The sequence below is a fragment of the Zootermopsis nevadensis genome, unplaced genomic scaffold (assembly GCF_977971745.1).
Source record: "Zootermopsis nevadensis isolate Lab colony 2312 unplaced genomic scaffold, Znev_1.0 Znev_ptg000061l, whole genome shotgun sequence".
Taxonomy (NCBI): Eukaryota; Metazoa; Arthropoda; class Insecta; order Blattodea; family Termopsidae; genus Zootermopsis; species Zootermopsis nevadensis.
In genome coordinates this window covers 11,759,231-11,776,142 of record NW_028259192.1, presented here as the reverse complement: position 1 = coordinate 11,776,142, position 16,912 = coordinate 11,759,231, and the positions used below count along the sequence as shown (strand labels likewise).

Genomic DNA, 16,912 nt, shown 5'->3' with positions numbered 1-16,912 from the left:
ATCCATCCCAACAGCCAGCAGTTAATGAATAAAACAATGATTCAAATGTTTCTGACAACTATTGATTCATTATAAGAGTAATTTGTTGTACATTGGTCATTGTCCGAAGTATATTTGATATACACCACGTTTATTGAGTTGTTTCTGCTTCCATCTTCAGGTAATTGCCCTACTGATAGATTCTAAATTAATTTGGGCAACGACTAGATTGGGGTCCGTGACCTTTTAAATACTGCGCTGTATGCCGATTTTAGCTACGCGGCCATGACCCAGTTAGACTTCCTTAATGCCTGAGAACACGTGAATGCTCCTTGTCATATGTAAAAGGAAGTAGTTTGAGGACAGCCGTCTTCATATTCGCCGCCGTGAGAAACTAAAATCTATCACAGTAGTTTCATTTCGAAGTGGTCCGTAGGAATTCGGTCAGATTCAGTCGAAGACGGCTGCAGTGTGACTACACTCACTGAGAGAGAAAGGTTTGGCTTTGTCTTACTAGTCGGAGGGAGCCAGATTTTGTCAGATCCGCTTCAATTACGACCACTGGCAGGAGATATCTCGTGCCTAGCTCTGACAGTGTTAAAATGACGGGACAACGAAATTAATTAAACTGATTAAACTTAGATTTACGACCCGCGAATACGTTTGAGATTGCTGGTACATCTTTGGTGCCAAACTTTCCAGAAAGTAGTTTATTGTAATTAGGACATCTCATAACCTAACTGACATTTTAGCGATGTTCTTAAAGTTTATCTTCAGATTGCTTCATGTCTCTTTAAAAATCTTAGTTCTTTTTAATATTTAAAATTCTGTGTATATGGCGACCAACTGGAACGTCGTTTCATTGTTTCATGATCCTGTAAGCTCATATTAATCGCTGTCTTTCTGGTTAAGTTATAATACACAAAACCTTTGACCTGAGAAGAGTGGAGATTATACTGCACACCTCTATGAACTTACAAACGCCAGCTTAGATAAATACTTGATGCTCCTCTCAATATAAAGCAGGCAAAGGTTGTCCCTTTCATGAAAGCAAGGCGTTACTCTGTTTGCTCTTGACCTGTAATGACTATGCAATGAAGGAAGGAACAAAGACTTCAGTCACCAACACACCGAAGCTAATAGGCCCATGAGATGGTTAGGCTATAGACCCTATGTTATTTGAAAATAATCAGTTTGTTGCACTTTCATTTCAAAGTAATTATTTCATGTACATTTGCTTAGTATTGTATTATTTGTGTAAAAACTGTTACAGACATTCAGTACTCTAAGAATGAATATTTATGTTGTAATCATATTCTTGTGTCTGGAAACCCCTTCCTCAGCAGTTTAACCTACTGATAAAACGTCGTATAATCTGATAATTATGTACCTGATTTGAACTCCTAATTGTTCGCCTAAATGCCTCGTATCACACAGTATATAATTTAGTTACACATTTTCTGAATAACGTAACTACACGAAGCGGAGTTCTACTTGAGACGCTAATATTCGCTCAGCTTGTCAAGAAATGGCCCCTTTTTTATGAAAAACCAAAGGTTCATTAGTACTATACTCACAAGAGCCCGCCACTAGACTCGTCCTGAATCGATTGAATCCAGTCTGCGGTCTCATAATACCCTGTCTGTTATGGTTCATTTTAATACAGAGTCCAAATATAGAATGTCATACATATACATTATTCTACATCAGCGTGATCGAATTGGAGGACCGCTGGCCATATCCGGCCCGAGACCATTTTTAACCAGGCCCGCGAAATTATTATTTTTATTATATTACTCGTTACAACCTGCTCATTTATTTTCTGAACTCCGAAGGATTTAAAAAATGTGATTCTTATCTTGTCTGCTGCTTTACGTACTGCTGCTGACTTTAAATCCTCACCTTAAAATGTAAGTTTTCCGGTTAAAACCCATGTTCGATACAAGATGTTGCAAGAGGAATTTATAGATATAGTTAATATGTGACTCTATAGCAATTTGTTTACATTTAAACAACATTTATATTAGAGCAAATGTTATTAATTTGTCATTTCTGAATACGTATTGTTGAAGACAGCGAAAATCGGCTGTTACTTTTCAAAACCATTGCCAGGAGGGGTTTATTGGCTCTTGGGTCCAACGGGATTACAATTTTTTGTCCAAAGGAGGAAATATTGATGAAGTAATAATTATATTAAATATCTCATTGAGGGCCGATTTTGAAGAAAATCGTGATCTAGGTTGCGAACATGTTTACAATAGTAAACGTAATTTATTAACATTGCTTATGAATTGCCACCGTGTTTCAGAAAAGTACCGTCATTTATAAACTTGCCGCCCGCGAGTCAGCAAGATATGACTTCAAGTTTGAAAAAACTGGGAAACCATGCGATTAGCAGCTTTTAATCAGAGAGAAATTTTAAGTTGCCTAATTTGATGTAAAATATATAAGTAACTTTAAAGTATGTAGTACCAAGTACTGAGTAATGACTCCATGTTATAGCCTGGTGGTTAGTCATCGGCTTTTCACTGCATTTATCCAGGTTCGATCCCAGAGCATTCCATGCGGACAGAGTGGCTCTGGAACAGGTCTCTCACCGACAACTTTGCTATCATCCTGCCATTCATCAGTCCACCGTAGTTCCCTACTTTTCTGACCAAAACCCTTAGGTGTGTTATAATGCCAACCTGGCAGAAATTTATCAGTTGTGGCTTCGTATCTTTATGATCCGATACTTGCCTTTACTCAGAGTGAAAATAAATAATTTAATTTAACTGAGTAGTGAAAACGAAAAATGTTAGTAAATTCCAACGCAGAAAATATAACACGTATTCTTATAAAATGATTTTATTTGATTCACGCCATAATTTTATTTTTGAAATAATAACAGATTTCTAGTTACATTTCTGAATATAATGAAATACTGTGTACAATTACCACTGTTCTAAGGCTCGACGGCGAATACGACTGAAATGTGGCAAGTATTGAATAACGCAGCATGTTTGAGGACGTACAAGCGGAACGATGACTGACCACGTGCTGAGTTCCCGCTGCACATAATTTGTCACCAGCTGTGTTCACTTGGGGACCGAACGTGGTTCTGAGAGAACTCTGACGTCAGGCAGTTGCCAGGGAACCGGTACCCCATTACAACAGACCCTACAATATCAGCCAGAACAGAGCATGAACACATGCGATAGTATTTTTTGTTTGTTGCTGTTTTCAAAGTTTTCTTTCAGGTCATCAGCTCCTACCGCCAGTAATGTGGCTTTGATGTTAGTAAAGCAGCCAATCCATTGCCATATTTTTGTTATATTTCCTTGTTACCAGCTTTTCCATTACGATATACATTGCTTATAGCGGTCGTATACTTTCTAACTGATATAGGGAGCTAATCGGATGTAAAGATGCGATATGTTTCTACAGAGCTTTGTAATGTAGTCAACAAAGCGATATTCTGATTCGTTTATTTGTTAATCCACGTTTTGTCAAGTTATACAGAGTGACGGTTTAAAAATTTTATTTAACGAAACTAAACGGTATACAAAAATGAAATTTCACCAGTGAAAGGAGAACCTAGAAAAAAATCGTTTGCGCTAGAAGGGTAAGTGGTGGAACTCCACTGTTGGACACTAGGAGCGTAACTCTTGACGTGGCAGCAAAATGGCGACTCAGTTCCACAAAGTGTTTTCCATGCTCGAATTCCATCCCACATCAGGGTTTTCGGGTGAAATTCCATAAAGATCACTTTTGTGCGAATTAATTTCGCTTTCTCTGGTCGCCATTTTACTTCTGTATCAACAGTTGCGTTCCTGGTAGTCATCGATGGAGATTCTTCACTTCCCCGAGCGCTGAAGTTCCCCTTTCAGTGGTGTAATTTCATTTCTGTTTGCAGGTTTAGTTTTTCTAAACACATATTTGAAACCGCTCAGATTATTTGTGTTCATTCTGCATTACTCCAATCGGTTACAGCCTGTCAGATTATTCTGGAATTCACAATGATTGAGATCAGACATGTGAGGGGTAGAAGGGGGAGGTTGCTGTGGTTCATCTCACGTTTTGAACCTCCCTCGAGACTTCCGTGTCAGTAATTAGAAATTATAATTGACAAGATTGCAGTAAAGAATGCATATACGTATTTTGATGCACTGGTAAAATAAATTAAACAATAATAATAGATTACACGAATGGAGAGGTTATAGGTAAGGGTAACACGTTAAACATTACGTCGCTGTGTAAAGAACAGTTGAATATCAGCTGAAGTTGTCGCTTGATGCTGTTACACAAAGTGTTAATTGAATATTGCTAACTTAATCTGTGAAATCGTTTTAACTAAAGCTTCTGGTTGTTATCACAATTATAAATATGAAGTTTTTAACTGAAGAGAAAATGAGCTTTCCGTCTGCCATGTACCCTACAGGACAGAGAAATCTCTGAAAATCAACTAGCGCTCAGTCTGCAGCCCTAAGATCCAGTCTGCCGAAGATCGTGCCCACTTTGCAAGTCGCGGACATCAACAACTGGTTACAAATGTGCAGCCTGAAGCACCCATAATGCATGCAGCCATTAGCTACAAGTCTGCACCTGACAGAGCCACACATTTCCATTTATATTGCAATTCTGTGAAACCCGCCTGCCTCTGAGTGCCTCAGTTCCACGTGTTCTGGCTGTGAGTCCCGACTCTGGGATTCCGGGCTAATAGCTTCAGACTTTCAGCCGTGGCCGGAAGCAACAGAAGCGGCTTGGAATTCGTAGTTTAAATACTGAAGAACTTAGCAGGGAGTGAACTGACCTGCTCATGTCAGAAACTTTAAACGAAGTATGGGCTTAAAGCAAAGCATGTTTAACAACTAACAGTATTACAAGATGTTGCCTGTAAAGTTGAAGATAATTTATTATTGGACAACGATAAATTTCTAGACTTACTGCTGTTCAGTACAAAGTCGTTTATAAAGTTGATTTATTTTTTAAAGTTTAAAGATCGAAATGTTTAAAATTGTAATTTTACCTGGTGTTTTGGGCGTGAAACTTGCTTCCTCTCCGTAAACGAAGAACATATATTAGAAATCTCTGAGAGCAAACTGCCGAGGAGAGATTTTGGACCTAATAGAGAGTAAGAGGAGAGTGAAAAAAATATTGCATAATGATGAGCTTTACAGTTTGTAGACTTTAAAAATGCTGATTGAGTAAGAAACGAATAGATGTAAACACTGTTCGAAAATCATAAGGGCATGACGGCAACATTGTCAATTCGTGACAGATAACGTGCTGTACTTCAGCACCGCACGTTGAGTACGTATATGGACGCGGAGTGAAGGCTTGCTGACGTCTGAGCCTGTCTAGACGAGATGGCGAAAATAAAATCCTCTCTCCCTGCTGGAATCGAATCCTGATCATCCAGTCTATACTCAGGAACTTTATTCGACACATTTTGTCACGCGTATTAGTGTACAGAAAGAATAATGTGTTATTTGCGTTAGTGGCATTCGATAGAATACGAGGTGTAGCTCGTCTCCGACGTTAATCCTTCGTCTAAAATCACAACCAAAATTGCATGGTGAGATTATATTGTTATATGACAGTAGTAACATTAATGAGTAAACGAGGAAACAGTTTTAACATCTGCACTGGTTCAGCTATCCAGAATTAGAAATTCGAGACAAATCTTTAAAGTGTGAACGAATAAAGGGCCAACACTTGAATGGAGAGTTATTTCGGGGTTTGTCGTTTCTACTTGTACGACTCAAGCAACTAAATATACTGAACGTCGAGTTATAGACGCTCTAGAACTTTAACGAAGACACAGAAGAGTGTTTTAGGTGTATCATACATTTTTTGTACGTATTAACGAGAAATGCCATTTTGTGCAACATTAAAAGAATTTGAATTATATCACTTTAGATCTCAGGAGTTCATATTCAGCAAGAAATTTATAATAGTATTTATAGAATTACTGAGATGGGCGGAACATGTAACACGCGTTGGAGAGATAATATATGCTACAGAATTGTAGTCATGAATCTCAAGAAACTGAGGCTTTATATACTAAGGAGATCATGGGATGATATTAAAACGGATTTTAAATAAATAGAGTGTGTTATGGACGGAATTCAATTGGCTCGGGATAGAGTCCTGTGGCAGCCTCCTGTGTACACGGTAATGAACCTTTTTATTCTGTAAAAGTCGGGGAATTTCTTGACCAGCCGAGCGACCATCAGATTCTCAAGAAGCACGCTGCTGCTTGGTGTGAATTAGCGTACGTACAGGAAGAATTGCGTGAAAGAATAAAAAATGTAAATGAGAGATGAGTACATCAAATCTAAAACTTCTTGACGATGGTGAAGAGTCAATTGAATAAAAGTGTTCTTGGATATTATCCATCGTCTCGTAAATATAAAACGTAAAAACGACGTTTCGGAGATGGGACTCTATCTCCGTCTTCAGGTTCCTACACAGTTGGGCTCACTAGATAGATAGGGATTAGCTCTATCTAGTGGGCCCAACTGTGTAGGAACCTGAAGACGGAGATAGAGTCCCATCTCCTAAACGTCGTTTTTACGTTTTATATTTACGAGACGATGGATAATATCCAAGAACACTTTTATTCAATTGAGAGATGAGTACAGTATAAATTCCTCGCAGAAAATTAAAGTAAGAACTATCTTTTTAACTTACATCGGTTGTAATCTTCTGTTTGCGTTCAGCCGGTAGTGTGTCAGTATTTTAAGGAGAAACGAAGATCAAAAAGAACCTCGATTGACTGTAGACGCAAGTAAATATCCACTTCCTTTAGTTGCAGTTTTATCAGAAAAGGTAGCGGCGAGAATCTTCTACTAGAGAATAAATTGTAAAGGACAGGCGACGGTTACACAACCCAATGTTTGTATAAGGAGTATAATGTGCGCGCCCTCATTTTAATTAGCGTCAGTATGATTAGGTCTAAGCCACGAGGGTGGGGACAGCGAGATTCGTTTGAAGTTATACCATCATTACGCTCAACATTCTACGCAGAATGCTTTCGTCCCATGTTGAGGAAGTTTGAATTAATAATTTAGCTATTATTAATCCATCCATATAATTATTTATATAATATATGATTTAGTATCAGCATGTTACGTCATCTGCTATGTCATCTTCAGGACATTTAATATAAAAACCTATCAAGTGTGCCATTTTTAGTTGTATAAAGCACATTAAAATGTTTAAAATGGAGTTATTTTATCAACTTTTTTATTGTACAATTGTACTTTATCATGTTACCATATTATCTTGTATTTGTATGTTTTTTTATATAAAATACAGATATAAGATAATGTAAGCTATGTTACAGTAAATACACTTTAGTCTGTCGTCTGACGAGAATATGGAAATAAATCAAGATAAATATATTTTATTGTAATGTAAATTATAATAAAGAAGAAAATAATTCTGTCGATTAATCGAAACTCAAATGGATGGTGTTTCTGGTAAGGAATTTCGCAGTCACAGGTCAATAATGATCTCATAATTAATAATGTTATTAAATTTGTTTTGTAGTTGATTTAACGACGCTGTCAGTAGTTCTGGCTATGTAGCGTCGAATAATTGATGAATGGTGAACTTGAAAGAATGTTTAAAGAAGTGGTCGTGGCCTAATTTAGGTTACTATCCCGGAATTTTCTGAAGGGACTGAGGAAAAGCACGTAAAACCTCTTGTCAGGAGAGGCTCTTTCGGGGCCGAGATTTGAAGTTTGGACCTTTCGAATACAAAGAGTGCTAACTACTCGCCCACGACATTCGGTGCATTAAAACAGTGCCAACATGGAGACCGCAAGCGAAGACAGCGGTGGCCTGACCTGGTTTTGTTCATGGAGATTTGAAGAACACCTAAAAGAGCCTCTGGTTTTCCCTGCATTTTCCACTGTTTGTCAATTCTAACCACTCAAGTGACAGGACTGTCTATGACACACCCATCCAAAGTCGCACGCTCACACGCGAGGCAATTTTTCTTGGAATCGGTTTCAACAATATAGTGTGAGGTCTCTCCATGCTAGTGTTGAGGTAGTTCATTATAGTAATTGGTCTGTTTTCTTTTGCAGATATCACGTAGCGTTGAATAAGATGCAAGAGCGATCATAACTGTTGTGAAAGAAAGGATTTTAAAGGTGCCCTAGTTCCAGACCCTATCCAGGTATTCAGCAGGAGAGACTCGGAAAAAGTAAGAATGAGGTTACTTTTGCAGTGTGTTTTCTTTGAATCTCTTTCGTCTTATTCCTTACAGGACTAACTTTGCCTTATTCCAACGGAGTATCTGCCATTGGGTAACGACGTACTTGGAGCGATTCCGTCTGGAACAGTTCTGAATTCCCACATTGTGGCTGAAACTGATGGTTCAATGATTTTTCTGTGAACCTGGAAGGAAGATTAACTTCCTTCCAGTGAAGTGACAGGAAATACATAAATTTCACCTTTTACCACTAGTGAAAATGCTACTCACAGGGAAACTCCTAAAATGTTGCCACATTAAAGAATTTTCTTCTTTAAAAAACTACAATGTTCTGACACAGAAGAAAGTTACTGCATTTGCTTTAAGTAGCCTATTTTCTTCTTGTTGATTCTAGTTCGAGAACTTTCTTCTTTGCTTGTTAATTTTCTTGTCATTCTCGTTTCTTCCACTTCTGCAGACTCGGAACAGGACAAAATTTCTAAAGAAGGGAACGAGATGAAGCAGAATATCCTTTCTCATCTAAACGTCCAGAACATTGTGACGCTAATGTTGATGATTTTGAGCCATGTTCAATGCTGCATTCAACACCGGGAAGAACTCAAATGCGAGGCCGATCGATTTGTGCAGTGCTGACGGATGGCATTGTATTATGTGGATTGCTGCTGGATGATGTTTCACATTCAGCAAGTCCGTCCCCAATGTGAGCATTATCTGGGATTTCAGCCATATTCAAAAGCCAGATACCGGATGCTCGAAAGCCAATGACTGCGTTTCCAGCAGTGGCTACCTTCATCCAGGCCTAGCAAACAATTGGGCATAATGATAGCTTTGTGAACGAACTGACGTGTCTTCTCACAATCCCTGCTACGTCTTCATAAAAGTGAATCTTCAGAGGCTTTAGGAAAGACCTGTCTCTTCGCTGCAACCAATGAGTTGTGTGTAAGGCAAACATAAAATAAAGACAGTCTACGGGCAACAGAGTGCTAAAGCATTTCATTGCCTTTGCGGTGCAAAGAGTGTCCATCTGCTGCAAATACAGCAGGGTGTTTAGAACGTAGTTTGAAGTACGTGATGTGCTGTTTAAGAAGCCAAAGAAAAAATCTCAAGAGTCAATATAACTACTGTTCCTTGTGCTTCCAGGCGGAATATTCTATTTTACTGTCATGTTGTGGATCTGTTCGATTTGAATTTGAAGATGGCAGTCTTCTGGGTTGTTGCGCCATGTAGTCTGGTAGAAGTTTACCGACGTTTCAGAGGTCCTTGCTGCCTCCATCATCAGGGTGATCGTAATTATCATTATTATTATTTATTACATGTTGGCATGACACTCCTGGTGAGATGATTGTAGATTACTTGTAACTAACCAAGATTATTTATTCGTAATCATAATTTTTATGAAATACTTTTCGCCGTATCATTGGTTGACTTAGCCCTTGATAGATTGTTAATTTGACGCTGTTAGTGACACAAGACAAGAGAACAGTGAATGGAATGAGGACTCTATAACTTTTATGAAGTATAAAAACACGATGTAAACAGTTATTTTTATCATAAAGTAGTACTAGTGTGTAAGTACCATGCATTTTTAATCATGGTTCTAGATGCAGCTTTTGTGCAGGCTTCAAGCTGCAACGTCTGCTGTATTTTTCGTAAAAATACCTGTAAGGGCCCTGGATTTAGTGAGGAAGCAATGCCGAAGAGAAAAATTCCCTGCCTTTTCTAATGACTTTACCCCGCATCGTCCGGCCTGCAGCCGGTCTGTTTACTGATTGCTATATATCTTTATACAGAGTGATTCAAAAGGTTAGGGCCAAACTGAAGGAGCGTATAGAGGGACTCAGAGAGAACAACTTTCGAATATATATCAATCCTTCCATATCTATTGAAAGTAGTGAAGAACAGTTTACCTCAGGCTGAAACATGTCTGATTTATATTTTTGTGCTACCAAGTTTGAATCTCGACCTACAGAACGCTAATTCTAATTAATTTTAATGTAACTAAATCTATGTAACACAGCTCTTAAGAAACTAGTCAAGAAATCCCCCGCCTTCTGTGGATCCAAAGATTCACTCCTGTGTTCGCAAGGGCTGCATCCACTCCTTATTCCGGTCCAGCGCATCCATTCCATATTCCTTATAATTTAGGCAAATACTTTTAAATCGACAACGATCATGTTCACATCAGCTCTCTCCCGTTCACTACACGTAATCAACTGCTAACATTCCACTCTAAGTAATATCTGTCGTTGGTGTAGCGTTGTATAATAGCCCACGCACTATCCACGGAACTTGGCAGCAGTATCTCCACACAGGATTTCATGGAATTCACTTTGTGCACGTGGTCTGAGCCGATGTTTAACCAAAGCATATTTATCAGCCAAGTGTAGCATGTTACGCCACTGACCAGGTAAGTGCACGTCCACAAAACAAAAATGCTCTTATTTTAGCTTCGCCATTTGTGTACCCGTTTGTCTGTGTCCATTGTAACCACACGAGAATCGTTGAACTGATATTCACAGAATGCGATACTAGGGATTTTAACTAAAATTTGGTGACATTACAGTTTTGGGTGAAATCGAACGACAATAACGGACATTTTGCATGAAAACCTAGATGTGTTTCTCTTCACTCCACACTTGTTAACTGACTGCAAAAAATGCTGGGAACAAAACGTTTTGAAAATTAGTTATAGTTTCTCTTTTGTTTATCTGTGAATGGACAAAACTCTACATTTTTGGCCCCTGGTTGGTTGAGCTAGTCTCAGCCTAGGACAAAACGTTTAGACATTTGAATAAAACCTTTCAGACGACGAAATAAATCAAACGTGGTAATTATAGGCGCACACTTCTCGTTACATCGCCGTCAGAAACCTCTAATTTAAAAACTTTTGTGTTCAGTAAACATTTTCCGCAAGTAATACGGCTTTCGGGACAGTTAAATAAAACAATTTAATAACTCGAGAAACGGTTGGACTGATGTTAGTTAAATTTATTATATTTGCGATCCTAGTTAGACCGACCAGCTTTTTTATTATTGTATTCAGATCATTAAAAGTTAGCATTCCGGAACTGAAAACGTAGAGGTAATTATAGTCAATGTAAAAGTTTCAATGTTTACGATAATGTGAAACATGAAAAAGTTATGAATGTTTCAGAAACGAAAACTTTGTTTTATATCGTAATGTTCAGGTCCCAGAACAAAGTTTTTATTAACACGCGATTATCAATTTGTGTGTGTTTCAGGTTGGTCGTGATAAGGCCTATCCGCTCCCTGAATCAGGCGAATAGCAAACCAATGCTTTGAACTAGAGACCTTCGAAGCTCGAGTATGTGCGTGATACATTACACATACTGATAGTCATGTACTGTAATTAACTGGTAAAACATATAATGCCTGTAAGAATCGAAGAATGTCGTAGTGGGAGTAGGTAAGGCCTAGATTAAATAAAATGTTAATCTTCCCTCGGTACAGAATTTTGAGAATGTCAGCCTCACAAAACCTCTGTGAGATCCTAAGCGTATTATCGTAAAATGCATTTCGCTCCTAACATATGCAGCTGAAAATCGCGGTTATATAAACTCGGGAAACACTGAAGAAGAAATACACCAACGATCTTTCTGGAATTATTGGCGTGACGATTCTACGAGAGAGATTGCTGCGAACATACCAGATCTAGTCACTCGGTGTGTGTCTCCATAAAGAGGCAAGTTCCAGCTGAATTGTGGCATACGAAGGCACTATACGTAATTCACATAATGTGATCTCCTTTATCATTTCTGACACTAATTAATTTATATCTGTGTGGAAAGGATAATCAGTTTTATACTAATTTAGATTCTTACTAGGTTTTCAATGCCTTATATTTGTCTCCCATAACTTCCAAGTTAAGTTTAAGACCATATGTTTCTTATATTATTATTTTATTACCAGGTTATCAACGTGTGGTTTCCTTGCTTCATTAATATAACTTAATAACTTTATTCCATCGAAATAATTTTTTGTGTACTGACACACGTAAATAACTTGCCATTTTTATTACATTCAGAGCTGAAGTTACGCAAATTAATAGAAAGAGTCGTGATATAATAAAACAATAATTAATATTTTTTCCAATACTTGCATCGTCTTAATTAATACAACGCCAATAAGCAAACGACCAATGGATGGACGTCTTGCACCAATGTGTGACAATACGGGGCAAGAAAGAAATGTTACGAGGTGCGTTGTGTTTAGTCCACCAAGTCGTCAGGTGACTGTGCTGTGTAACAACGACCCATTCATGCATTTAGTGATGCATTCTTTCAAAGAGAATTAAGTGGGCTGTGGATTTCATCCCGCTTTTATCATTTGAAATCATTGAAGTGAAAGACATTCAGTCAAAACACTGAAACGTGGTGAACGTGGCGCCAACTGGTTTGAATAAAGAGGCTCCAACATCATAAAAGTTGCATGAAGACCAAAATTAATTAAATATGTTTTTCAGTCGCCGTGAAATTTTACAGCGTATCAACTTTATATCTCCCTTGTTTACTTCAGCGTTACCGCAAGAAGTTCAAGGTCAAATAAGAATGCTAATTTCCTTTCACTTTGCAGGTTGTTTTCAAACATTTATACTTCGTAAATCAGCATATTAAAAATTTCGTTTCTACTCAACTTTCCAAAATGAGTACTCTTTAAAGCCTTAGTACGATCTGAGGTTTGAGCCTCTTCCGAGTAAGCAGCCCTAACTGGTCAAGAGAGGCGAGTCGAATTATTCTAAAATAATTTCTGTTTTCCAACAATAAGTCACTGCTGCACGCATACCATTCCATTCTCGTGCAATGCCATACAAAGCAGTTATTCGTAAAGTAAAAAAAAAATCCGTGTAATTTTAATGCCAAATTCTGGAGTATGTTTTCTCACACTGGCATCATATTATTATAGAAACAAGCTTGTGCACTTGGTATTGATTAGAAATTACCAGAAAGCTTTACTAGGAGAATTCTTTTGTAGTCAGCCAAATTTTATTAAAACTTCCCATGCTGAGTTTGTAGCAGAAGAGACTTTTTGTTTGTTAACAGCATATATTCTCACTGTAATGCACAATTTTTATTGTCAAAGAATATCAGAAGAGTTTAATTGCACTGATCTTGTCAGGCGCTAGGATCGATCTAAAAGATGCGATATCTATGAACGAGATACCTCATATATAACACGAATAGGATTCAGGCCGATTTGTCTACCGGAGCCATCTAGTGGAGAATCAGGAGAGACATTGGTGAGAATTTGTTAATATTATTATTAAAATTGATAGTAGTATTATTAATAGTATCATTATCAGTAATAGTATTGTTATTGGTACACCTCTGTGTCGCAGCTTCGGTCAGGAAGGGGTAGTGCAGGGATACGTCTTGTCTCATACGACGGTAGTATAAATGTTGTTGGCCCTGCAAGAAGCATAAACTGCCTTGTGTTCGAGTGTGTTCTCGAAATGACTGCCGATTTCTGACGAGTACATCAAAGCGGAAGCAGTATCGAAGTCGTTTCTCGTTCATGTAAACGTGATACTGACGCGAGGTTTTATATCTCTTGTTTTTGTGATTTGTCGGGTGAAAGTTAAGTGATAAAGTGTAAAATGACATTCCTTTACGTGTGTTAAAATAGTTTGATTTGTAATAACGTTATAATTTCGATCACATGATGTGTGCGTGAGAGAAACTTGATCCATCCTGTCACTGTCATAGACGTGCAGCTGCCATTACGCCGTTCGGACTCAAATCCAGTGGTGGCAAGTGGACTGGCTGGCTTGAGGTAAGTGAAAGATGTTGGAGGATTATCAACATTTCTGGCATTTGATTAAAAGCCGAAGAGAAGACTGCAGTTATTTAGATAGGACTGTAGTTTCAATTTGTATACATATCTGCAGTAGAATACAGTATTTGGCCTGATGAAACTGTACGAGGTGTTTAGATATTCTCCTTACAAAAAGCGTTTATTAAAGTACAATAAGTAGATATAATGCATATTATGATAGGCTTATTGGAGCGAAATAATTAATGTACTCGCCTGCGAGGCGAAATACATTGTTTTGGTAGGCTGTTACCTTTTTGTTGCAGCAAACGAGGTTTAGGTTCAGATTTTAGGTTTGGTTTAGATTCAGGGCATAAGCTTTAGTTTAAAATTCTTCGTGTCTTGCTTTATGGCTGGATCAGTTTGGTATCAAATGAAGGAATACCTTTAAAATACACTGGCGAACGTTCCTATTTCTTCGTCCAGTGAAATGATGAAATTGCTTACTTGGTATGGCAATATTATGAATATGTTTTCCTATTGACAGGCAAAGAGAATTGCTGACAGAATTTGTTCTTCGCACGGGCGTTTATTGAAATGAAGTATAGAAATAATAAAATTGCTCATTGTGATGACTCTTAGGATTACAAATTCACATTAGCTAAAATAAATATTCTAGAGCTTTCGTTACAGAAATTCTGATGTGTGTACAATTATAAGGAGGAATATTAAAGGATTCCGTTTACAGCTCACCCAAATTATAAAGCTGTAATTCTTCAGGTTTTCGCCGCTGGAGTTCGGTGTACAACTTCGGCTTTCGGGGATGAGCTGCGTCGAATGTTAGAAGTTTTCCGTGCCCTGAAGATGGCAACTGCTGTGTCTACCGAAAAGAAAAAAAAGTCGACATTCGACGCGGCTCATCCCCGAAAGCCGATTGTAAAAGAGTACTTTATTTACTTGTCTTTTCGAGATATTTGGTTTGAATTACGTTTTATTTCATATGCCCAGATCTAATACGGCATAAAGCAATGAAATAGCAGACATTCTGCTGAAAAGATTGGTATGCGAAAAGCGTGCTTATTAAATATCAGTCCAGTTATCTGATATCAGGATAGGTCATATGGGGGGATGACTGTGGGGAGGTGGCGTTATCTATGGTGGAGTAGTGCAGCGATAGTGATGAACTTGTGCTAAACGATAACATATGCCCCCCGCTTTTCGAATCAGGGGTGATAATCCTGTAACAGACATTCAGGACCTGCGCAACGATCAGATATGCCATTTCCATCGGTACGCGAGAGTATCTAAACAGAAATTATCGTTCAAGCGTTGCTCAAGCGATTGAAGGTTCCCGCATGGTAACTGAAACATAAATTAGACCAACGATTACTGTTTAATTTCGCGGTTTTGTTTTGTATATACTGTATATTTCTATCATTTTATTTAATATGGCGGTTTTACTGTGGTTGTGATTATAATGTACTAAGTTTTCAGCAGAAATTGATTCCCTGTTCTTATGCTGAAATTAAGAATTACACGCATTTCTATTTATTTTCGTAATAAAACGTAGTGCATACTCACGGTTCCTTAAAAATCCCAAGCAATGGTGTTCCCTCAGATTGCAGCATAGATGTGCACCAGACATAAGGAAAACGGTGAATGCATGCGATGGACATTTAGAACACTTAATACGACATTGCTTTTCTTGTTATCTGATTTAATTGTATTTTATTTTTTGACAAATAGGACGTATATCAGGAATGGGTTGCCCTATTTTTCGGTCACTCGTATTAACTCCGCTCTGGAAGCGGAACGTACAGCGGAACGGTAGCTTTCCATTTCATTATTTTGGTTTGTTTGCCTGTTGTGTTTAACGACATGTAAACTGCGGGTATGCAGGTATAATAAAGTGTGTAGGGTATACGCATATTGAGCAAGTGACCACCAGTTTTGTGTGTGGTATTCATGGAATGACGACATCGTAACCGAACGAACGTGACTTAAGATTCTAATTTGTGTCACATTTTACTTTTGATTTTTTTTATCTAAACTGCGCTTTATAGTATTGTTAGGCCTGTTTACTTTGTAAGATACATTTCTAAATGGGCTATTAAATAATCCTGCAAAGGTTCTCATTTACTGTCACTACTAAACTATGCACACTCCCTACTAATGTTTTATTATACGTACAAACTACCAGTCAGGTAATATTTTCAAGAGAAGCCACAAATTCATTGTCATTCGCAAAAGTTCTAAAAAAACATCAGCTTTTTGAGATATCACACATTTGATCCAAAAAGAAAATAAGTTATTGATTGAAAATTCGCTTTACAATACATTGATATTGCTTAGAACTGGTCCAATGGGAAGCAGAGTTTGTTTCAGTTCTACTCTGTAATCCAATCAATTTGTTACTATGACGACGGGGCCTTATCGAAAAAAGGGGAAGAGAAGGGCGCAACAGGAGTGGGGTGTGACGTAACATGGGGGCAAGTTGTATCCATCTGTTGCAGAAAATTCAGGGTTCGCACTGCTCAGCCGATCCTGTTGCTGACGAGGAACACTGAGTTCGAATACCGAGCGGTCCGTGAGGAAGTATCTCGTTTCTTCGGCCACTTTCTGTCTGTTGTTTGTCACTGGTGATGTGTCAACTCGATTCCTCGGCGGGATTTGAACAGTTACTGTCTGACTACAGTGCATAAATTATGAGATACTACGTCGAATTAGAGGTCTCCTCGGGCCTGGTTCAAATGATACCAGTCAAACGCTTTTTTGGACCATTATTTTTTCGCAAAGGCAAAGTTATTCGTAGTTGAGCTCATCTTATGCTCGGGACACAGTCGGGGCTCCGGAAGCAAATCCCATTTCCTTTATTTTATCCGGGATTTTCGTAGCTGTCCCTCCCAGAAATAGCTCGAGGCAACAACTAACAAACTTGCTATCTGGAGTCTATGTACC

General features: G+C 38.2%; 2 long non-coding RNA genes across 2 annotated transcripts in view; both read left to right on the top strand.

The window, feature by feature from the left end:
• The window catches only part of LOC147871204 (uncharacterized), a 33,126-nt gene extending 23,369 nt beyond the window's left edge, over nt 1-9,757 (top strand). The window contains exons 2-3 of the long non-coding RNA XR_015532592.1: nt 8,058-8,176; nt 8,643-9,757. This is a non-coding gene — a long non-coding RNA (uncharacterized LOC147871204). The remainder of the gene's footprint in view (nt 1-8,057; nt 8,177-8,642) is intronic.
• Nucleotides 9,758-13,398: 3,641 nt separating this feature from the next.
• The window catches only part of LOC110838274 (uncharacterized), a 136,898-nt gene continuing 133,384 nt past the window's right edge, over nt 13,399-16,912 (top strand). Inside the window, exon 1 of the long non-coding RNA XR_015532551.1 lies at nt 13,399-13,975. This is a non-coding gene — a long non-coding RNA (uncharacterized LOC110838274). The remainder of the gene's footprint in view (nt 13,976-16,912) is intronic.